This window comes from Bubalus kerabau, chromosome 20, assembly GCF_029407905.1.
Source record: "Bubalus kerabau isolate K-KA32 ecotype Philippines breed swamp buffalo chromosome 20, PCC_UOA_SB_1v2, whole genome shotgun sequence".
In the NCBI taxonomy this organism is placed as follows: Eukaryota; Metazoa; Chordata; class Mammalia; order Artiodactyla; family Bovidae; genus Bubalus; species Bubalus kerabau.
This window is the reverse complement of record NC_073643.1, coordinates 14,517,755-14,541,329: the sequence shown is the minus strand read 5'-3', so window position 1 is coordinate 14,541,329 and position 23,575 is coordinate 14,517,755. Positions and strand designations below refer to the sequence as shown.

Here is a 23,575-nt window from a genome sequence, read left to right as displayed (position 1 = left end):
CGACTCTGTGCGACCCCATAGATGGCAGCCCACCAGACTCCCCCGTCCCTGGGATTCTCCAGGCAAGAACACTGGAGTGGGTTGCCATTTCCTTCTCCAATGCATGAAAGTGAAAAGTGAAAGTGAAGTTTCTCAGTTGTGTCCCACTCCGAGTGACCCCATGGACTGCAGCCTACCAGGCTCCTCCATCCATGGGATTTTCCAGGCAAGAGCACTGGAGTGGGGTGCCCTTGCCTTCTCCCTTCCCTACTAAAAGGGCTCCTAAATAAGCCTCATACAGTGACTGCTTTGCCCACAACTTAGTCTAGATTCTGAGTTGGAGCTTAGAGCTGAAAGAACCTCATGGGGCCAGTTGTTTAATTAAGCGATAAGAATATTAAACGTTGAACTATCCCCTCCCTCAAATAGACATGCTAGCTGAGGATTTGAAATGATTGGCTAGGTAAGGGTTCATAATGCACATCAGAGAGATTGCCCAATTACAAGGTTCAAGCCCCAGATATATAGTCCAGAGACTCATTGTTATCAATATTGCAAAGATGGCCATGGTCTAAAGAACAGTCTCACACATATCATACTCCCCAGAGACTGGGAACAGGGACTTCCAGGCTGTTTCTCTCGCTATAATTCTGACAGCTCTGAGAGTGAATCTGAGTCCTGCAAACCATTGCATTCAGCAGTGAAGTGGAAATTCTGTGTCTGGCTTTGCTAGCCTTCAAGGAGGAGATTCTGTCATTACCCAAATGCAGAAAGTTAGCAAGGCATGTTGTGATTGGACTAGAAGACCTAGGGTCCATTTCATGACATTTCTAAAGTTCCCATAGAATTCTCCAGGCCAGAATACTGGAGTGGGAAGCCTTTCCCTTCTCCAGGGGATCTTCCCAACCCAGGGATTGAACCCTGGTTTCCCGCATTGTAGGCAGATGCTTTACCAGCTGAGCCACAAGGCAAGCCCAAGAATACTGGAGTGGGTAGCCTATCCCTTCTCCAGCAGATCTTCCCAACCTAGGAATCGAACTGGAGTCTCCTGCATTGCAGGCAGATTCTTTACCAACTGAGCTATCAGGGAAGCCCAAGTTCTCAAATATTTATGTCCAAATGCAGGGCTTCCAGGCTTATTTGTTGTCAACATCTGATATCAAGAAGTTAGTTGTAGGGAACAAAATAAAGAACTTAAAACTAGGACAAAAGGTGATTTCATGTATGATAGAAATCAGTTTGACTTCAGAGAAATCATACAAGCATGCCTGAATGTCTTTCACTTGAAGGAAAACAAACACTCCTTGACTCCTTATCTACTTCCAGGTGTGGCTACATTTTCTACCCACTTCAAAGCCAAACCACAAAATAATTGTCTACTCCATGTTTGCATTTCTTCACTACCGGGTTTCTTTTCTTCCCACTCCCATCTGGCTCTGCCCCTACCACTTTCCTGAAATTTCTGTTGCCAAAAGTCACCAACAACCTCCACAGAGCCGTGCATAATGGATACTTTTTTTGTCATCACCCTGGCCTCCCAGTAGCATCTGGCATAGTTGACCTCCCTGGTTTTCACGAAGCACTCCCTTCTCTTGGGTTCCATGGCACCACCCACTCTTAAGTTTACTGATCACACATTGGTGGACTGACTTCTTTCCTATAACCCTTCTCCTAGCTACTTTTAATGGTTGGATGGACCTCTTCAAATTTCAGTTCTCAACTGTATTATTTATCTTATTGATGTTCTCCTGGGTGGCATATTATTTGATTGCCTACAGCTTAGATCATATGCCTGGCCAATTGGAAGTCATGATTAAAATCCCCACTAGTTGTACATGGGATGGACAGGAAATTCTCCAAAGGTATCAGAAAGGGATTGAGTGAGAAAGACATTGGGTGAGCAGCTCTAACCCATTGTAATCGGTTGAAAAATTACTAACAGGCTCTCCTCCCATGTGCTTACCCTACAAAAAGTGGCTCTAAATGCTGGGTTCATTTCTCAGTGTTCTGTTCTCTTCCTATTTCCTGGACCTACAGCTCCTCATGTTTTTCACTATCTTCTTAATTCTCTGATGCCTCCAAACAGATTCTTTAAAAATGCTTTCTTCTATTTTTCTAAGTGTTCTTGGTGGAAGTCTGGTCTGAATTACTTAGGCACTGTGACCAGAACTGAAAATTCCTAATCTGGAATCAGTGGGTCACAAACACCCATTAGAGTTGGTCGTGCCTTATCCGCTAGTTTGATGGTCTGTATACTCTGATCACAAGCAAAGATACCCTTAGATTCTGCCTTTGGTAACCATAGTGTTTTTGAACAAAAACTCTTCTCTAGAGTTCTTAGACACTCTGACAGTGGAAGAAAAGGTTGTTCTAGTTCTTGCATTAAAAGTCTAAGCAGAATCTGGATTGAATGTCCTAATTTTCCAAAGGTAGTGTGGCATTTAATCTGTTAACTAAAGTTCATTCATGATGAATCATTGCTAGAAGACTCTGGATCATGCACCAGTGATTTTTCTATCGATGTAAATAATTTGCAGAGGAAAAGCTGTGACTGTCTGATAAATGGTCTCGTTTAGTCACAGGGCACTTGCTCAACTTGTTGGATTTTCAATAAGTACTGAAAACTCAGAGAGAGCATGGATGTTCTCATTTTGAAATACTTTATCATCAGGTTGGGTTGCTTCTAAAATTTATCTGAAAATATAGAGGATAAATGGGCTTTGAGTGGGAAGATGACAGACTCGAGAACTTAGATTTAAATTTATATAAGAGAAGAGACAAAAGATGACGCTAATTGGGTACTGGTTGATAGACACAGATGGCTTAAGTGTGGAACAAGACTTCGTGACCATCTTTCAGTGACCAGCTCTCCCAGTCACTCAGGCTCAATTGGGAGCAGTCGAGTGTCTAGAGCCCTAATGCAACACCCCTGCAGTGATCGTTTTCTGTAAATGTTTACTTTTGATACTAAATGTGAGTCAGTATTTAGAATGAAATGCAGACACATCAGAAGTGGTAGGTGTAGAGCCCAAACTTGGAAATTCAAAAGCATGGAGTCACAATAAGAGAATGTCCCAAGAACTCACTGCATGGACTACTTGGTTTGTGCTTTAAATTTCAAAGGCCAGTCAGAATGGCTGCGATCCAAAAGTCTACAAGCAATAAATGCTGGAGAGGATGTAGAGAAAAGGGAATCCCCTTACACTGTTGGTGGGAATGCAAACTAATATAGCCACTATGGAGAACAGTGTGGAGATTTCTTAAAAAACTGGAAATAGAACTGCCATACGACCCAGCAATCCCACTGCTGGGCATACACACCGAAGAAACCAGAATTGAAAGAGACACGTGTACCCCAATGTTCATCGCAGCACTGTTTATAATAGCCAGGTCATGGAAGCAACCTAGATGTCCATCAGCAGATGAATGGATGAGAAAGCTGTGGTACATAAAAACAATGGAGTATTACTCAGCCATTAAAAAGAATGCATTTGAATCAGTTCTAATGAGGTGGATGAAACTGGAGCCTATTATACACAGTGAAGTAAGCCAGAAGGAAAAACACCAATACAGTACACTAACGCATTTATATGGAATTTAGAAAGATGGTAACAATAACCCTGTATGCGAGACAGCAAAAAAGACACAGATGTATAGAACAGTCTTTTGGACTCTGTGGGAGGGGTGGGGGATGATTTGGGAGAATGGCATTGAAACATGTATAATATCATATAAGAGATGAATCGCCAGTCCAGGTTTGATGCAGGATACAGGATGCTTGGGGCTGGTGCACTAGGATGACCCAGATAGATGGTATGGGGAGGGAGGTGGGAGGGGGGTTCAGGATTGGGAACATGTGTACACCCGTGGCGGATTCATGTTGATGTATGTCAAAACCAATACAATATTGTAAAGTAATTAGCCTCTAATTAAAATTAAAAAAAAAAAACTTTCAAAGGAAAGCTAGCCTTGTTCTCAGAACAGCTTTAATAAGATCTTCAGTCTCCTATTCTGTGAAGACTTAAAGAAGCTCAAACAGCCAATATCTAATTAGATTATTTTAACAGATAGGACAGTCATTTCTTCAGTAGCTGCTGCTTCCTGTGGTAGCCATCAAAATAGCTTTGCATTCCAGCTGACTCTAGTAACCAGGTCAGTTTTCACTGACTTCCCCTGCTTCTAAAAATACTTTAGGCTGATGGAGTACCTGTCATCCGTGGCCTGCATGCTTTAGGAATAATTCATCCTTAACATCTGTGAGAATGAGAGGCCTTGCCTCTTGATTAATGAGTTGATAAAATGGTGGCCTTAACACTTGCTCATCCCTAAACATAAGTATTTGGCAGATTTGATTTTTTTTTAAGTCAACAGAAAATGCATTTGGGGTTTAATATTTGCTCCATTTCCTTTTTTCTTTTGACATGTACCACACTCTTGAACCCAATCTGTTCTATTGCACTTTCTAACCCCACCACTCCATGTGCTGTTCCCCAAATCTAATATGCTTTGGATCTGCTTAACCATATACTTGTGAGTGTGCCAGAGGCCATATGGGAGGCGGGGTAGGGAACCCGATGGAGCCCTGGACTGGGTATTAAGGAGATTCTAAACTCTAGTCCCTACATGAACTTGGACTGAAGCCTTAGGACTGGGCTTCCTGTCCAAGCAGTGAAGTTGGACTGTATCAGAGATTCTATTGCTATTTTCTGTTGCTATCTAGATGCTACCGAGATAAGGAAAGGAGGGGGAGCAGGCAGAACCCCAGCTCACCTCTTCATACTTACACACGCCCACACACACACACATACACCTTAAGCAGAAAAACTATGTTCTGTTCTTATTTAAAAAAAAAAAGTAGAATTCTGCATGGATTGCTTGGGAAATGTTCAAATTATAAATGAATTGTTTAAAATCATGAATCATGATGCTCAAGAGGACCTTGACTGAGGCTTCATGGATGTTATGAGTTTGCTCCACTTACAGACTAAAATGCTTCCCTTGGATGAAGCAGGTTCTCAAGGTGTCTGTCCTAGAGGGAATGAAAATACCCCCTCACTTTATTTAGGCATTTTCCAAGCCCCGTGGGGTGGAAGGTTTGAGAGAAGAGCGTCCGTGGGAGGGGGGTCAACAGCCGTGCACGCCTCTCTGCCCACCTTCTCTCCTCACACTAGATGACCTAGAATCCCCGAGGCAAGTGGACATGGCTCCTCAGGAAAGCTCTCACTTCCCAACGCAAGTAACCACTAGCCCCACTGGCCTGTGCCACTTAACTTCCAGGGATTATCATGTGGGATCCCTTTCGTCCCTCCAGAGCTGCTCTCCACCCTTTTCCCCTCTTCACCAGAATGCTACCCTCTGTGAATTACCTTAACAAGTTCTCTCGTCTTCTGGCTTCCACTTGAGAATTCCTAGAGATTGGAAGGAAGGAGATAAGGCAGGAGTCGGATCATGTAGGGCCTTGCACGTCATGAAAGAGACTTGGGCTTTGAGTCCAGCACAGTGGTAAGCTGTGCTTGGATTTCCAGCCAGGGAGATAAAGATCTCATTTACACACGACAAAGATCACCCCAGTGCTACACCTAGCTAGAGATGAGGGAGGTGATGGTAATGGTGGCCAGCAGATTGGTAAGCCTCTAAGCATCCCCCACTCACAGTTCCTTCATCCCTGATCTAGTGGCTGAACCTCTTACAAGAGAGAGTGAAAGCTACTGGGGAAAGGTACCATGAGGGTGCTCTGCTTAGTCGCTCAGTCGTGTGCGACTCTTTGGGACCCCATGGACTGTAGCCCGCCAGGCTTCTCTGTCCATGGAATTCTCCAGGCCAGAATACTGGAGCGGGTAGCCGTTCCCTCCTCCAGGGGGTCTTCCCAAAGTGGGGATCAAATGCAGGTCTCCCACGTTGCAGGCGGATTCTTTACCATCTGAGCCATCAGGTAAGCCAAAGGTAACGGTCAGCTGAAAAAGCCGGGAAGGTCACTCACAACGGTCAGTCAAACTCAGATTGTAGCACCCACTCCTTCCCTCTCTGCATACTGAGATGTTCCCACCTTATTTCTTAACTCACCTAATGAAGTTGTTTAAGAGTTGCTCAAGTTAAGTTTTTAGGCTTGTTATATTTTTCTTACTGGGTCAAGCCAAGTTAATTCATAAAACAAAATAACCCCACATCTAAGGAATATAAGTGCTCTTCAAGAAAAGCAGACTGAATGAACTATACTGAAGGAGGCCAAATTAAAGAACCATACAGATTAAGAATTTAAAGTATGTTTATTATACATCCTCAGTGTGATAAGAATGTTTAAGACATGAAGCTTGAGTAAGTTATTATAGTAAAAGAATCAAGTACAAATATAGAGCATGAGAAAGAAAAATCAGCCCAAATCTGGTCAAAGAACTTTTTTGTGTCATGTAATTAAAATTTCACATCAAGCAAGATATGCCATTTTGCTATATATTTTTCTGTGATACCATAGTGACATTTCATTTTAATAGATGTTCAGGTTGTTGCAAAGCTTCTGCTATTGTAAAGACTGAAGCTATTGTTACCTTTTAGTCAAATCCTTTCATCCTTAACTGTGCCTCATACTCTTTTTACTGAACCATGTTGCCAAATTTGTATCTCTCATATATATATATATATATATATATATATATATATATAGCTCTATAGGTGCTAACAGGCTTCCTGAGGGCTCAGAGGTAAAGACTCTGCCTGCCAATGCAGGAGACGCAAGAGACATGGATTTGACCCCTGGGTCAGGAAGATCCCCTGAAAGAGAAAATGGCAACCCACTCCAGTATTCTTGCTTGAAGAATTCCATGGACAGAGGAGCCTGGTGGGCTACAGTTCATGGGGTCACAAGGAGTCAGACACAACTTAGTGACTTAACGACAACGGGTGCTAACAAGGAAACATGCCCAAGACACAGTGTTAAGTGATATTAAAAATATTTGTTGAGAAACAGTATATATTATATCCCACACCTGTCCAAATGTATTTATATGCCTTTATATAAACATAGAATATTTCTGAAGTAACACAAGAAAGGTTTTAGATTGGTTGCTGCTGAGTAGTTGTTGGGTATCAAAGTATGTAGAAGGAAACTTCATTTTATATGTTCCTGTACAGTTATACTTGCCTGTAGTACACTTATAATACTTTCACTGGAAATTATTTTAGAATACCTAGTGGTCATCAATACTAGTAGAATTAGAAGTAGTATCAGTATTATTAAAAGCATCAAGACTAGTAAAAATGACAAAGAATAAAAAGCAACAAGCACAAGACAGCTGATAGCTCTCTTCCCCGTTCTCTAAGCCTTTGAACAGCCTGTTCCCCTCTAGCCTTCTGGCAGCCGTGCTGTGTCTCTGCAAGCATGTGCTGCAACACTAAACTATCCTCCCCTTCACCCCCTTACTCCCGAGTTTGTCTGGGCCCTGAAAAGACAGAAAAGCAAACCCTTGTTTAAATTACATATGGGATCTGGGAAATGTCCTTCTTCCCATGATCTATTGTTACATTTGTAGAGTTTTTTGTTCCTCTTGTGCACGCGTGCTCAGTCGCTTCAGTCGTGTCTGACTCTGGGACCCCATGGGCCCACCAGGCTCCTCTGTCCCTGGGATTCTCCAGGCAAGAATACTAGAGGGCGTTGCCATGCCCTCCTCCAGGGGATCTTCCCAACCCAGAGATCAAACCCGTGTCTCTTGCATCTCCTGCACTGGCAGGCAAGTTCTTTACCACTTGCACCACCTGGGAAGCCCCTTTTATTCCTCGCATGTACTTAATTCACTCTAAAAGTTGGGAGAGTAAACAAGTTAGCTGAGAGTAGAGCGTGTGGGGTAATTCATGAGGGACCATGTTCCCTCAAAGACATGGGATCTGGTGTAGTTTTCAGCTTTCCTTTCCAGTGTCCAACTGTGGATTTTATGTTGCATTGTCAGGATGCTCTCTTGTATTGAATACAAGGCTCAGCTGTGAAGTTTCTGCCCAGATCATCTTTACCAGCTTGGCCTCAGCAGTGGAATCTGAAGTCCTTGCTTCCCCTGCAGCACAGTTTTCCCTTTACATACCAGAAAGGAAGCATGTTCTACCCACTATGACCTTTACCTCTGGGTTTTAGGAAACTATTTGATTTTCTGTTCAAGGAGAGCACTGTAACCCTCGCAACCGGACACCATGGTACAGATGGGAGATCTAACGTCCAAAGGCAGTTTGACAGGCACACACACTAACGCGGCAGCTGAGGCATCTCTCATCTGTACTCTGACAGGACTTGAGATTGAGCTCAATTCTGCAAAGTAGAACCTTCCCCTTTTCTAAACTCAGTAGGGCTCTCAGTGCTTTGCCTCCTCTCCATCACTCCACAATCCAGCTGATGCTCAAGCTCTGATCCCTGCCTCAGTCACAGAACTCAGATGGTTAGTGTTCAAAATACTGAGCACAACATTCCATAGTTCATGCACTGTGACCATGAGCGGTGAGTGAACCAGTCAACTGTTGCCACTTCTGATCCAGAATTGAAGAGACTTGGACTGTTGCCATTACACTAGCTGTGTGAATGTGAGCATGTTGATAAGCCTCTTTTAGCACTCTCATATGACTGTGCCTCATCAAATCTAGACGAAGTATTAAAGTTTGGAAGTATGTATAATTTATGACTGATGAAATATAAGTAGGGCAGGCTAAATGCTATAACAGCTAAACCTCCAAATCTTAGTGTGTAATGCAGTACAAGATACCTTCTTGCTCATATCATTTGGTGTTTTATTGATTCATGATCTTTGCGTCATCCAGCTCCACCATCAGGCAGATCCCCAGACCCTTCTCCATTATGTACATAATATACATTCTGTCCGTACATAATTGTACATTACACCATAATGTACATATTGTTTTTTGTTTAGTCTGTAAGTTGTGTCCAACTCCTTTGCAACCCCATGGACTATAGCCCACCAGGCTCCTCTGTCCATGGAATTTCTAGGGCAAGAATACCGGGGTAGGTTGCTAGTCGTGTGACCATGCCTAATTGCTCGGGAGTCTGGGGAAAGAATCTTCACTGTGTACCCTGGGGAAAACAAAAAGAGGTGGTGGTGAGCACGTCCGGCGGTCTATCACATATCCAGTTTATTCTTCTTTTTGCTTAGAGAACATCCAAAACCTCTTCTGCAAGAGACAACCGAGAATCCCACCGTGAGCCTGCACACAGCTCCTAGTCCAGGATCTCAGGCTGTTGTGAAGCCCTGTCTCTTAGTTTCATCCTTTTAGGAATGACTCCTAGCACTCAGTGCAGCAGAGACACTGATTTCAAACTCTACCTGAAACACCCACATATCTTCCTTAAGAAGACTTAGAATTTCCCCAGGAGAGGGAAGAAGCTGGGCAAGGGCTTTGAGTCCCAGATGTGCAACTAGCATTTCTAAATCATTTATCCGTTGCATGCCCATGACCTCAGTTCTAGTCCTGTGCTGGCGAGGACAACACAATCCGAAATGAAAGTGAGGAAAGGGTTGCTGAGTGACTTTCCTCAGGTCCCACAGCCTGATAAACCCTTCCAGGATGCTTGCAATCCTCTCAGATGTCTTTCTTTTAGTTTCCATCAAGTGTCATCCCTCACCCTCTTCAGGGATTTCTTTGAGACTCATATTCTCCTTGTTGAGCAGACTAGACGTCTTTTCGATGGACCCCTCCGTGACAAAGAGCAATCTGCTGCAACCCAGTGTGATGTAAACATCTGCACACAAGTGTGTGCATATGGGCTTCATTCCTTCTCCTAACGGTTGGCCGTTGTGCTTGTACCACCTTCCAGCTTGTGGTCCCCTATCCCCATCTTCCTGTCCTCTGCTCCCTGGCACTGCCCTGACGGGTGGGCATACACCTGGCTTCATCCAGCGTCTAGCACAGGCCCGTGCACTCAGGCATTTCAAAGAAGGGCCCTACCTCACAGCAAAAGGGGACTTGGAATGTTTTAATCTCCTTTCTGCTTCCCACAGGTTGTGAGACCTTGAGAAATTCCTTGATTTTCTTTGAATCTTGGTGTGTTTTATTGTTGTTATTTTGCTTAAAAAAAAAAAAAAACTAGAAAATTGGATACAGTTAACTTGAAAATGCTCAAACTACCGCACAACTACACTCATCTCACATGCTAGTAAAGTAATGCTCAAAATTCTCCAAGCTAGGCTTCAGCAATATGTGAACCATGAACTTCCTGATGTTCAAGCTGGTTTTAGAAAAGGCAGAGGAACCAGAGATCAAATTGCCAACATCTGCTGGATCGTGGAAAAAGCAAGAGAGTTCCAGAAAAGCATCTATTTCTGCTTTATTGACTATGCCAAAGCCTTTGACTGTGTGGATCACAATAAACTGCAGAAAATTCTGAAAGAGATGGGAATACCAGACCACCTGATCTGCCTCTTGAGAAATTTGTATGCAGGTCAGGAAGCAACAGTTAGAACTGGACATAGAACAACAGACTGGTTCCAAATAGGAAAAGGAGTTCGTCAAGGCTGTATATTGTCACCCTTTTTATTTAACTTCTATGCAGAGTACATCATGAGAAACGCTGGGCTGGAAGAAACACAAGCTGGAATCAAGATTGCCGGGAGAAATGTCAATAACCTCAGATATGCAGATGACACCACCCTTATGGCAGAAAGTGAAGAGGAACTCAAAAGCCTCTTGATGAAAGTGAAAGTGGAGAGTGAAAAAGTTGGCTTAAAGCTCAACATTCAGAAAACGAAGATCATGGCATCCGGTCCCATCACTTCCTGGGAAATAGATGGGGAAACAGTGGAAACAGTGGCAGACTTTATTTTTGGGGGCTCCAAAATCACTGCAGATGGTGACTGCAGCCAGGAAATTAAAAGACGCTTACTCCTTGGAAGGAAAGTTATGACCAACCTAGATAGCATATTCAAAAGCAGAGACATTACTTTGCCAACAAAAGTTCATCTAGTCAAGGCTATGGTTTTTCCCGTGGTCATGTGTGGATGTGAGAGTTGGACTGTGAAGAAGGCTGAGTGCCAAAGAATTGATGCTTTTGAACTGTGGTGTTGGAGAAGACTCTTGAGAGTCCCTTGGACTGCAAGGAGATCCAACCAGTCCATTCTGAAGGAGATCAGCCCTGGGATTTCTTTGGAAGGAATGATGCTAAAGCTGAAACTCCAGTACTTTGGCCACCTCATGCGAAGAGTTGACTCATTGGAAAAGACTCTGATGCTGGGAGGGATTGGGGGCAGGAGGAGAAGGGGACGACAGAGGATGAGATGGCTGGATGGCATCACTGACTCGATGGACGTGAGTCTGGGTGAACTCTGGGAGTTGGTGATGGACAGGGAGGCCTGGCATTCTGAGATTCTTGGGGTCACAAAGAGTTGGACACGACTGAGTGACTGATCTGATCTGAACTTGAAAATACATTTCAGGACTTCTCTGGCAGCCCAGTTGTTAAGACTCTGCCTTCCAATGCAGGAGGTATGGGTTTGATCCCTGGTTGGGGAACCAAGATCCCACATGGTGCTGTGCAGCTAAAAATTGAAAAAAGAAAATGTCTTTCAATGAAAATAAACTATGACACTATGGTCAAGCTTTTCAAATGGGTTGCCTAATTGTTTCTCTTTCTTTAGAACCTTTACACTAGGAGTCTAAAAACGTCTCTTCCAGATCTTGTAGCTTTCAGCTGCCACCTGTAATTATATATTCACATCATTGTACATAATTCTTTCTGATCCTACTCCTAACACACAGACCCACACAGACACACACAGAGACCCACACAGAATGCACAAACACAGACACTCTAATTGTTGTCTCTAGAACAATTGGCTAGACTTCCTTATGATATTTCAAAGAACATCCTGGGCCTCCATGGAAAAGAACTAACATTTTATTAAGTGCCTATTGTATATTAGGTACTTTTCTTTTGCCCCCATTTAATCCTCATAATTTTCAAAGCTAGGTCTTATTGTCTCCGTTGCTACATATGAGAATATTGGGGGTCAAAGAAGTTAAAAAATTGTGTGTTGCTGCAAATTTGAAGTAGAAGCCAGAATAACCTCAGATCTATCTGATTTCATAGCCCTGCCACCTCCTGACAATTTATATTACAGCAGTCCTCCGGTCACTCCCTCAATGGGTCATAAAGCACATATTGGCTCAAAGAAAATTGTCTTTCAAAAATACTCAGGATGTCCTCGTTTCTTGGTCACCTCACACTGTCCTCTAATCCTGTATGTGACGCAGCAGCACTGGGGGCCCTGTGAGGTTAGGCGGGAGAGTTAGGATCCACTTTCCTTCAGGACCTGGTGCTATCAGTGTGGTCTCTGATAATAAGAGGCCGCTTTATAAATCTGGTCACAAAGAGCTTAGTGTCGGTCAGTGCTATGGAAACAGAACTGGGCTGGCAGATTTTCTTTTATTGGACATATTGTCACAGACTTGATGAGTGAGAGAGTGTGGCTCATATCAACACGTTGCTTAGTAATTGGAGAGCTCCACTGTTTACTGGAAAGCGAACCGTGAAACTAGAAAATATTTCATTGAGAATGTGAATTACATCAGATGTGCAAATGAATGCTTCTTTTTTTACAAACTCCCCTTTCCACCCACTCTGAATTAGCTGCTGTTTGTTTATTTTGCCTTCTAGGAGAGCAGTAGCAAAAATCTCAAATTCCTCTCATTTTGCAGAAAAGGAAACCTGAGCCACAAAGAACAATGACTTGTTTAATAAACATCTGTTTTAGACCAATGTACATATACTCTGAGCACATGTTTATATTTGGGAAGGCTTATCCTGACTCCTACATATCCTTTTTCATAAACATAATGTGTGATTTTCTTTACAGAAAGATAATACATATTAAATATAACTTAAAAACTAGAAAAATGAGAAAAACCATCCAGGGCTCCCCCACCCCAACAGTCATAAATGACTACTGTTGACATGTTGGTTAATTTTTTTTTCCATCTTTTCATCCCTAATATGTAAGACTTTTTAAATACAGTATTTGTATGTATACTATAAATATGTAATATAATCATTTGATTACTTGATATGCAATTATAAGTACGTTTTCATGTTTTTACATATTTGGCAAACATTTTCAACAGAATGGTAAACAAAAATAAGGACCCTTTTTTTAAATTTAGCATGGTTAGTAGTTTTTTAAAACGATTAAAAATTTTTTTTACTGAGAAAAAGTTTACATGCTGGTGAAGTCACCCTATTTAGTATACAATCCTGTGACTTTTGACAGATTCATACTTGACAAATACATAACAAACACCTGCGGCCATCACTGCAGTCAACACACAGAACAATTAAAAAATTCCTCTGTGTCCTTTTGTGGTCAGCCTCCCCCCCTGCTCCCAGCTCCTAGCAACCGCTGATGTGTGTTTTATTCCTGTGGTTTCTTGCCTGTCCCAGAGTATCATGGACGTGGATTTACACAGTGTGTAGTCTTTGAGTCTGGCTTCTTGCACTTAGCTTAATGAATCTCAGATCCACCCTTGTTGTTGCACGTATTAACGTTCTTTTCTTTTTATTGCTGTATAATATTCCTGGGCAGGGCTGTACCGCAGTTCGTTTATTCGTTCCTCGTGTCGTTTCCGATTTGGGTCAATTAAGAATCAAGTTGAAGGCAATTCCTTGGCTGTCCAGTGACTAGGGCTCTGCGCCTTCACCGCCGAGGGCACAGGTTCAATCCCTGGTCTGGGAATTAGGATCCCATAAGCTGTGCAGCGCAGCCAGAAGAGACAAAAGTCTGTTATAAACGTTCATGTATAGATTGTGTGAACACGAGTTTTTGTGACTTCTCATCCCCGTTAGCCTCAGGCAATTGCTAATCTACTTTCTGTCTCTATGAATTTGCCTGTTCTGGGCATTTCATATAAACGTGATTATATAACCTCTAGCCCTTTGTGACTGGCTTATTTCACTTCCTGTAATGTTTTTAAGATTTGTCATGTTGTAGCACATATCAGTATTTCATATCTTTCTATTGCTGTATAATATACCTTCGTGTGGATATCACCTTTTACTTATCCACTCATCAGTTGATGGACATTTGATTATTTCTATTTTTTGTCTATTATGAATAATGCTGCTATGAACATTCAGGCACCAGTGTTAATGTGGATGTCTATTTTCAGTTCTCTTAGGTAGATATCTAGACATGGGTTTGCCGGATCATATTTGAACTCTGTATTTAACTATCTGAGAAACTGCCAAACGATTTCCAGGATGGCTTACCATTTTACATTCACCCCAGCGATATATGAGCATTACAATTTCTCCACATCCTTGTCAAAACTTGCTCTTATCTGACTTTTTGATTATAACTAACCATGCTGCTGCTGCTGCTGCTGCTGCTAAGTCACTTCAATCGTGTCCGACTCAGTGCGACCCCATAGACGGCAGCCCACTAGGCTCCTCTGTCCCTGGGATTCTCCAGGCAAGAACACTGGAGTGGGTTTCCATTTCCTTCTCCAATGCATGGAAGTGAAAAGTGAAAGTGAAGTCGCTCAGTCGTGCCCGACTCTTCTCGACCTCATGGACTGGAGCCTACCAGGCTCCTCCATCCATAGGATTTTCCAGGCACGAGTACTGGAGTGGGGTGCCATTGCCTTCTCCGACTAACCATGCTAGTGAGCATGAAGTAGCATCTCATTGTGATTTTGTTTTGAATTTCCCCAACAACTAATTATATTGAGCATCTTTCCACATGCTTATTGGCCACTTATATATAATTTTTGGAGAAATGTATATTCGAACGTTTTGCCCATTGCAGACCTGCTCCCTTTTTCCATGTTGGCAGTTGGAGGGGCCCAGGTCTTACCTGACTTCCTCATCCTGCTGACAGTCTCCAGTCAGAGCCCAGCTGACTCACTGTCCTGATAAGTCAATGAATCATAAGCCTGGTGACTCAGCCTTTTCCCTTTTGTTAACATAACAAGGAAGTCTCTGCATACAGGCATGGAATTCATTTTCAGAAAGAAAATTCGGTGAGATTAGTTGATGAACACATTTTTATTCAGTACAGAGAAAGGTCACATTAAACTGAAAAATAGAAAATCAGAAATGACTTTATAGGTGATATTTGAGGAAGAAAATGAGACCAACGTGCCCTCTTTGAGTGAAAGAGAATTACTCTCTTCCCCCAAGTAAGAAGTAATGGCTTCAGTAGCGGGTGGAGTATTGAACAGAAAACGTGGCTAGACGACGGTGTGAGCATAACAGAATGCTATTAAATGTGATTTTATCTCTGATACACTAAGGGGAATGACACAAAGAGTGAATATCTAATAGTGTCACGTTTTTATAAAGCAGTCTCCCAGACTTCAACTGCTTATGAACAAACTTCATTTTTTGAATTTCAAACTTTAATAACCTATCCTAATACATTTCTGAAAACTTAATATATGAACGCAGCATTATGTTACACATAGGAAGACAAAATTTGGTATGTGCTATTTAAAAGCTCACAGTTGGTGGGGCCTAACATTTGTGTTTATGTTTATTTATTCAGTATTTATTCAGTGTCTACCATGTAGTAGGTAAGTTGAAGGTAAATCAACATATCCTCTGGGCTCTGGTCTCACACTGGAATTTTCCCCCATTTCAGTGTCATGTTATGAAGATGTTGGCATGGTTGACCATCTTCCGAACACTCTTTTTGCCTTATCTCATTGTTTACAGAACAGTATGGGAGGTTTTGTCATCCTGCTTTACAGATGAGAAAACCGAGATCCAAAGATGTTAAGTCATTTACATACAGTGATACAGCCAGTAAGGGCCAGGATTTGAACCTGGGTCGCGTCACCATAAATCCGAGCTCTTTTCAGCATACCATGCTCTGTATTGTGCCAAGAGAATGGTAAATCCTAAACTTTCATGAGATAGGGTTCAAGTGGAAGCTGCTTCTTCCCCGTGGCTTCAGTCTTATTTCCTTGGATATGAAAGGAAATGGGTTGATGTTTTTGTAGCCAGACTGGGGGTGTAGATTGAGTGTTTCAGGGTCACAGTCATGACAGACATGAATTGTTTAATGTGATGGTTAATTTTATGTGTCAACTTGACTAGGCTACAGGGTGCCCAGATAGTTGGTCAAACATTATTCTGGGTGTTTCTGTGAAGATGTCTTTGGATGAGATTAACATTTGAATCAGTAGACTGAATAAAGCAGATTGCCCTCTCTAATGTGGGTGGACCTCAACCAATCAGCTGAAACATGAATGGAAAAAAAAGTTGTCCGTTTCATGAGTAAGAGAGAACTTCTCCTTCTTGACTGCCTTCAAGCTGGGATGCCAGCCTTTTCTGCTTTTGGACACAATGGAAACTTCTTGGGCTTCAAGCCCACCAGTCTTTGGATGGTTCTCGTGATTCTCAGACCTCCCGACTGCTACCAGAACTACATTGGCTGTCCTGGGTCTCCAGTATGTTAACCTACCCCGTAGATCTTGAGATTCATCATTGTTTATAATGATATGAGCCAGTTCCTCATAGTAAACCTCTTTATAGATACAGAGTCACCATATATATTAGTCCTGTGTCTCTGGGAAACTCTGTGGCTGTGAAGGCACTGGAGGATTCTTCTCTCCATCACTCCCAGTGGGCGTTATCCAATGGGCAGGTGTTTCTAGCAAACAGGCAGAGGGAGGATCCAGCCGGACCACCAGGATCAGTCCTCTCAACATGGCCATGCTGCCACCTTCCACACGTCTGAGCTGTGGCTGAGTCCCAAGCTCTGAGCTAGGCGAGGAGTTGGCATGTAGCATCCTGAGCCTTGTGTCAGCAAGAGCTGGCACCAGTGAATGTGGAAACCCAATGGCTGTCTGAAGGGAAAAGACAAGTGAGCCCAAACTCTGGAATCTCATCAACCCCCTTTCTTTACCATGAAGAAATATATAAAAAAAAGAGCCTACACTTTCCCAAGTCTTGACTCCAAGTCATCTCTAGCTGTCCCTGTGTGGCACCATCCTGATTTGCCCACACTGCCCAGGTATGGACTGGTGATCTACAGAGATCCTCCAGCATCCTTGGCTTGCTTTCTCCACAAACCCAGGCATAAAGAGCGGACACAGTGGCCTGCCCTTGAAGAGAGCTCGAAAGGAACAGAGCATGTGCTTTGTTCTGTCAACAGAGCCTGGAGGATTTTGCTGGTAAAAGGAAGGAAAAAAAAAATCAATGTGGCTGTTTAAAATGTAACCGTGGCAGTGAAGCAGTACAGAAAGCTCATTGCAAGAAGGAGTTTCAAGGCCTTGGAGGATGCTGTGCCCCAGCCTATCGAGGAGAACTGCCCAAGGAAGCCAATTTTCAGAAAAGATTCAATTCCTCTCCATCCATCTTTCCCCTACTTGTGAATCATCTTCACTTCATCCTACACAGCATCTGCAGTAGCTCCCAGATCTCGAGTACCCATCAGGTTCTCCTGACTGCTACTAGAACTACATGGATTGTACTGGGTCCCCAGTTTGATGACCTACCCTGTAGATCTTGAGATTCATCATTGGTTTATTCAGCATGTTCCCTACCTTTGGAAATCTGCTATACACTTTATACACAAATATAGATGCAAAGATTATCTCTAGTTTACCCTTAAGGAAACTCAACCCAGCAAGGTTAAGCAACTTGTCCATTTTGACACAGATAGGGGAATAGAAAAATTCCATTTAAGTCCAAGTGAACTTGATTTCAAAGCACACACTCTTTAGGTCTTAGCATGTCACCCCAGCCAAAGTCAGCCAAGAGGAGGTTTACCTGCTTCTGTGCATTAGAATTGGTTGGTAATTTTGGAGCCTCTCTCAAGTACATCACTTGGGTATTTGGCTGCCATTCAGTTCCTAAGCCGGAGAAGGCAATGGCACCCCACTTCAGTACTCTTGCCTGGCAAATCCCATGGACGGAGAAGCCTGGTAGGCTGCAGTCCATGGGGTTGCTAGGAGTCGGACATGACTGAGCGACTTCACTTTCACTTTTCCTTTCATGCATTGGAGGAGGAAATGGCAACCCACTCCAGTGTTCTTGCCTGGAGAATCCCAGGGAAGGGGGAGCCTGGTGGGCTGCCATCTCTGGGGTCGCACAGAGTCGGACACGACTGAAGCAACTTAGCAGCAGCAGCAGCCCCTAAGCTACTCATGGGTCAACTCACTAGTCATCCAGGCAAGATTAATGGGTGTATAAATGGCTGCTGAGTATCGACAATTTTAGTCCTTGGTGACTGATTAAAGTTGCTTTAGAGTCTTTGTCCTTAGGTCTAATGTTCAGTGGTTCATTTCCCATTTAAGAGTGTGGCTTGTGTACACTGGGGATTTCATATCCAACTCAGAATTTGAAAGAAGATATACAAGCCCTTTTGTGGAACCTGACTGTTTTCTATGGTTTTTTTCCCTAGATCTATAAAGAAGTTCTAAGCATGAGGCTGTCAGTAGGAGTGAAAAGAAGGTAAGAAAACATGCCTGTAACTTATAGTTGATCTTAACCTAGGTTCCTCCATCTCCACAGGGCCGCCTCTGCGGATTCAACCCAGCACAGATCATGTAGTACTGTCATACCCATTGCTGATAAAAACCCGTGGAGGAGTGACCCTGTGCAGTTCAAACCCATGTTGTTCAAGGGCCAGCTTTACATGCATATACATATCACATTTTGCTTATCCATTCGTCTATCAGTGGACACTTAGGTGACCTATTAGATATTGTGAAAGAGTGTTCCCATGAACCCGGGTGTGTAGTTTTGTCCATTTTTACAAATAAGGATCTTCAGGTTCAGAGAAGTGGGATAACCATGTCACATCGCATAGTCACCATGTGATAGAGCTTGGAAAGCTGAACGATCAGGGAGGTAAGGGAACTCTGCACTTTTCACGGAGGCCGAGCTCCTTTGGTCTGCGTCCAGGGTGGAGGTGGACGGGATAGCTTGCCGAGGCCGGGCTCAGGGCTCAGCTGCCAATGCTCCCCAGCGGAGGTCTTGCAGAGGCTACTGGAGGGATGCTTGTCGGGGTGATGGGTCCTCTCCCTCCCCGGTGCCCACAACCTAGAGAAGAGAAGAACCAGTGGTGACCTGTGCCAAGGGTGGCCTGGGAAGAGAAGGGACCATCCTGAGAGCTTTCCTTCTGAAGGGGTGAGCAGGAGACGCTAGAGTGCGAAGGGGACACGGGCAGTGTTGGGTACGGAAGTCTGGGTCTGTGTGCCTCGTCTTAGAGGGACCATCTGGAGTGTGATCCGTAACCAGCGGAGTCAGCGCAACCTGGTGAAAATGCAGACCCCAGGCCCCACGCTAGAGCAGCAGAGTTACATCCGGATTTTACAAGTTCCACAGCCTTCTGAGCAGACTTTAAAGTTGGAGGAGTGCTGCCTTAGAGCCCTTTGAGGCACACATTTATGACATTTCTTCATTGTTAAATTTCATAAAGTCCTCACCAGACAGGGCTGATGGTGCAGAGAACGAGCTGCCTGCTTTTTGCTGTTTCCTGGAGACAGACGCGAGCCCCCTGGGGTAGAAGGGCATGTCCTCCAGAGACAGGGAGCAGCCAGAGCTGCGGGAGGGGAGGGAGGGGAGGGAGGGACGAAACAAGCAAGTGTCACTTCTGTTGAGTAAAGATTCAATTCTGCAAGGCATGTACTTTAGAGACTTACTTAATCTCTGAGTAACCCTCTGAGGAATTCACTGTTTACACCATTTTGTAGATAAGAAGAAAGATTCAGAGAGGTGAAGTGCCTTACCTGGGGTCACTCAGCTAACTGGCCAGCTCCCCCTGAAGACGGTTGTCCCAAATGTGGCTCTTTCCCTTGCTGCCAAGTGTCAGGTTTGGTGTTTCAGTCCCAGTGCCAATTCCTCAGTCTTACGACACTCAGGCAAGGGTGACAAGGTCAGCCATTGCTCCCAGGCTGGGAGCAGAGTGTGTGAATTTAAGGAATTAGAATAATGAGTAAGTGTGCACTTCAGTCAATAGCTTAGTTCCAGGCACATATGGGTCACCCAATAGGCATGTGTTGAATAAATGAATAGAAGAAAGAGCAATATCTGGCCTGTTCCCTGATTCTTAGATCCTTGGTTGTTATTGTTCAGTCACCCAGGTGTGTCCAACTCTGCAACCCCATGAACTGCAGCACACCAGGCCTCCCCGTCCCTCACCATCCTCCGAGATTTGCCCAAGTTCATGTCCATTGCATCAGTGATGCCATCCAGCCATCTCATCTTCTGATGCCCTCTTCTCCTTCTGCCCTCATCTTTCCCAGCATCAGTGACTTTTCCAGTGAGTCGGCTGTTCACATAAGGGGACCAAAATAATGGAGCTTCCACTTCAGCATCAGTCCTTCCAATGATTATTCAGGGTTGATTTTCCTTAAGATCGACTGGTTTGATCTCCTTTAGACCCCTGGCTGCTGCTGCTGCTAAGTCACTTCAGTCGTGTCCGACTCTGTGCGACCCCATAGATGGCAGCCCACCTGTTTTCAACTTCCCGTGTGTTGCCAGGAGCCAACACTAGAATCAGAGAGTCCAGAGTTTCAATCCAGTGCACTCATCATCACCTCCCACTTTTTTTGTCAGGAAGCAGCAAAGAAATTTGTTTCAATTATAGATGTTATTTTTGTCCTGGCCTGTGCCATGCCTGTATATCGTCTCATCGCTGTCTGTGCATTTGGTGGTTTCCACAGGCCCTACCGCTGCAAGGGGAAGTCCTGTGCTGTTTTTGTTCTCTCCCAGTTCCTGCCCGGAGGGAATATCTGTCTCCTGAGACAAAGGATCTGGGGGTGGGACGATGCAGTCATTTTTTTTCCCCTCTCTCTTTTCTCTCACTGCTTTGCTCAGAAGGCAGCCCAAGTCACAGGCAGGTCTGTCTCTTGGGCCAGAGGAATCAGGAAAAGAAGCTGGAAAATGAGGGGGAGATGCTAGGGAGAAGAGAGTACTTCTGTGGAACGTATATATATCTAATAGTGGAGTTACTGGGTCAACGTTTGGACTTGTCTTATGGTTTTACTTCGCATTTCCCTGATGATTAATTTGCATTTCCCTCATATTTCATATATTTTACATATGAAAAGTGCCCATCTTTCTATTGAGTTGCCCTTTTCACTGATTTGTGGAAGTTTTTTATATTATCAATATATGGACTGCAAACATTTTCTCCAGCTCTATGGGGACTTTTTCACTTCCTTAATGGGGTTTTGATGACTAAAAGTTTTAAAATTTTCTCTTTTTCCCCCTCTTTAATAAGGAGGGAAGATTAGAGAAGGGATTTAGAGAACTTTCTCTAAAAGTTCTTAGCCTTTCTGAATGCCAGCTTATCAATTTTCCCCTTAAGCACTCATGCTTCCTGTTATCCTTTGAAGACGTCTTTACGTACTTGAAAGTCATGAACATATGTTTCCCTATGCTATCTGCTAGAAGCTTTAACGGCTTCATAGTCACATTTAAATCAGTAATCTGTCTGGAGTTGGGCTTTGTGAATAGTGTGAGACAGGGGATCTTACACCACTTATTGGAGAGACCCTGCTCCCCAAACTGTATAGCAGCCGTTACCTTTGTGACAGTCTGATAAAGCCCGTATGTGGATCTCTTGCCAGACTCTCCACTCTATTCCATTGATCTATTTACCCAAACTTGCATTCATTCATGCAGTTGTAACTTGTCTCAATATCCTCCAACTTTGTTCTTCAGTACTGCTTGGCTAGTCTTACACGTTTCCATTTCCTTAAGATCCACTTGTCAGTTTCTCCCCAAGCAACAGCTTTCTGAGATTTGACTCTGTATTGAATCCAAACATCAGTTTGGAGGAGAACTGACATTTTCACAATATTGAGTGTTCTATTTCATGAACATGGTATATTCCCTCTATTTTTTTTAAAGGTATCCTTTAAAGTCTCCTATGCTGAATTTTAGTTTTCACTGTGGAGGTCTTGAACATATTTCATTATATTTATTCCTAAATCTTTGATACACTTTATGCAATTGTACTTGTAAAGTAAAATTTAAAATTTATTTTCTATAATGTTTCTATAAAGAAATACAGTAGGTATTTATGCACTGCCCTTGTAGCTCATAGACTTTTAGAATTCACTTACTAATTCTAAAAATTCACTTATTAATTCTTCAGTTCAGTTCAGTTCAGTTGCTCAGTTGTGTCCGACTCTTTGTGACCCCATGAATTGCAGCTCACCAGGCCTCCCTGTCCATCACCAACTCCCAGAGTTCACCCAGACTCACGTCCATCGAGTCAGTGATGCCATCCAGCCATCTCATCCTCTGTCATCCCCTTCTCCTCCTGCCCCCAATCCCTCCCAGCATCAGAGTCTTTTCCAATGAGTCAAGTCTTCGCACGAGGTGGCCAAAGTACTGGAGTTTCAGCTTTAGCATCATTCCTTCCAAAGAAATCCCAGGCCTGATCTCCAGAATGGACTGGTTGGATCTCCTTGCAGTCCAAGGGACTCTCAAGAGTCTTCTCCAACAACACAGTTCAAAAGCATAATTCTAATAATTCTATTAATTCTCCATCTATGTCTTTCCCTAGTCTTCCTCATCTCTCACCTCTGCCCAATTTGGTAGCAATGCATGGAAGAGAAATGAAATTCACCTCATCCCATAGCCCTTAATATGTCAAAAGTATGATGAGTACTGGGGCAAAGCATGGTCTAAAATGAGTCTGGGCTTATGATCAAGTTTGATCTTTCTGTCAAACTTTATTTAGCAACCTACATTATAAGTGGGTTGAATTTGTGAGGCTGCACTCGCTAATGCTTCCTTATATTCTCTGTGATGTTATATGGGAGATATTTGGTGTGACAGTTATTATTACTGGTCAAATGTTAAAAAGGATTGATGAGGAAGCTGGAGAGCTTGATGCTGCCACAAATATAAAAGCCAGCCCCCTCATCCTGTGTGCTGCAGACCATGACAGGGAACATCTCTTTAAATCGCATTTGCTTCATTAGCAGAAGCAGCTCAAGATCATGCAAGCTCACTCTAATTTATCTTGGTTTGTTGTCATCCTGTGACTCAGGAAGGGGACTGCATTTCTGTTTCCAATTAAGGCTTGATGAACTCCAAGGCAAGGAGCCGGGGTGGAAAGCTGGAACTAGGGAAGCAGGAGGATTAAACCTGGTGGAGCATAGCCAAGAGCATTTAGAAAACTCAGGCATCCTTCATCGGAGTCTGCTCTGTGCCTGTGACTCTGCCTCAGAATAGCAACAGGAAAAAATAGCAAATAGAAAATCTCCAGATCTCCAGGAGGGCTCTGCACACCTCCTCACTGCTCCCCAGTCCACAGACCCTTCCTAAATGTCTGTGCCACGAATGGAGGGCAAAGGCACTCAGAGACAACATTGTGTAGGGGAAAGAGCAAAGTTTTTGGAATCAGACCCCCCTAAATTGGACCCTGGGCTCTTTCACTCCTAGCTGAGTCACCTTGAACCCACTGTCTCTCCTCACTGAGCCTATTTCTTCAACCATGGAAAGGTGACCATGATGCCTACTTGGCACCATGGGCCCTACCCTCTAGCATGGCACCAGCTGACATGAGCTGAGTCTCAGCTTAGGCTCTCCAGCTGGCCTCACTCGTCTTCACTGGCCACCCAGACACCTCTAGGGTTTGAGTTTGCAAGC

At 43.6% G+C, this 23,575-nt stretch overlaps 1 long non-coding RNA gene across 1 annotated transcript in view; it reads left to right on the top strand.

Moving 5' to 3' along the window:
• The window catches only part of LOC129634932 (uncharacterized), a 241,709-nt gene that overhangs the window by 201,012 nt on the left and 17,122 nt on the right, over positions 1-23,575 (top strand). The window contains exon 7 of the long non-coding RNA XR_008705999.1: positions 18,366-18,415. This is a non-coding gene — a long non-coding RNA (uncharacterized LOC129634932). The remainder of the gene's footprint in view (positions 1-18,365; positions 18,416-23,575) is intronic.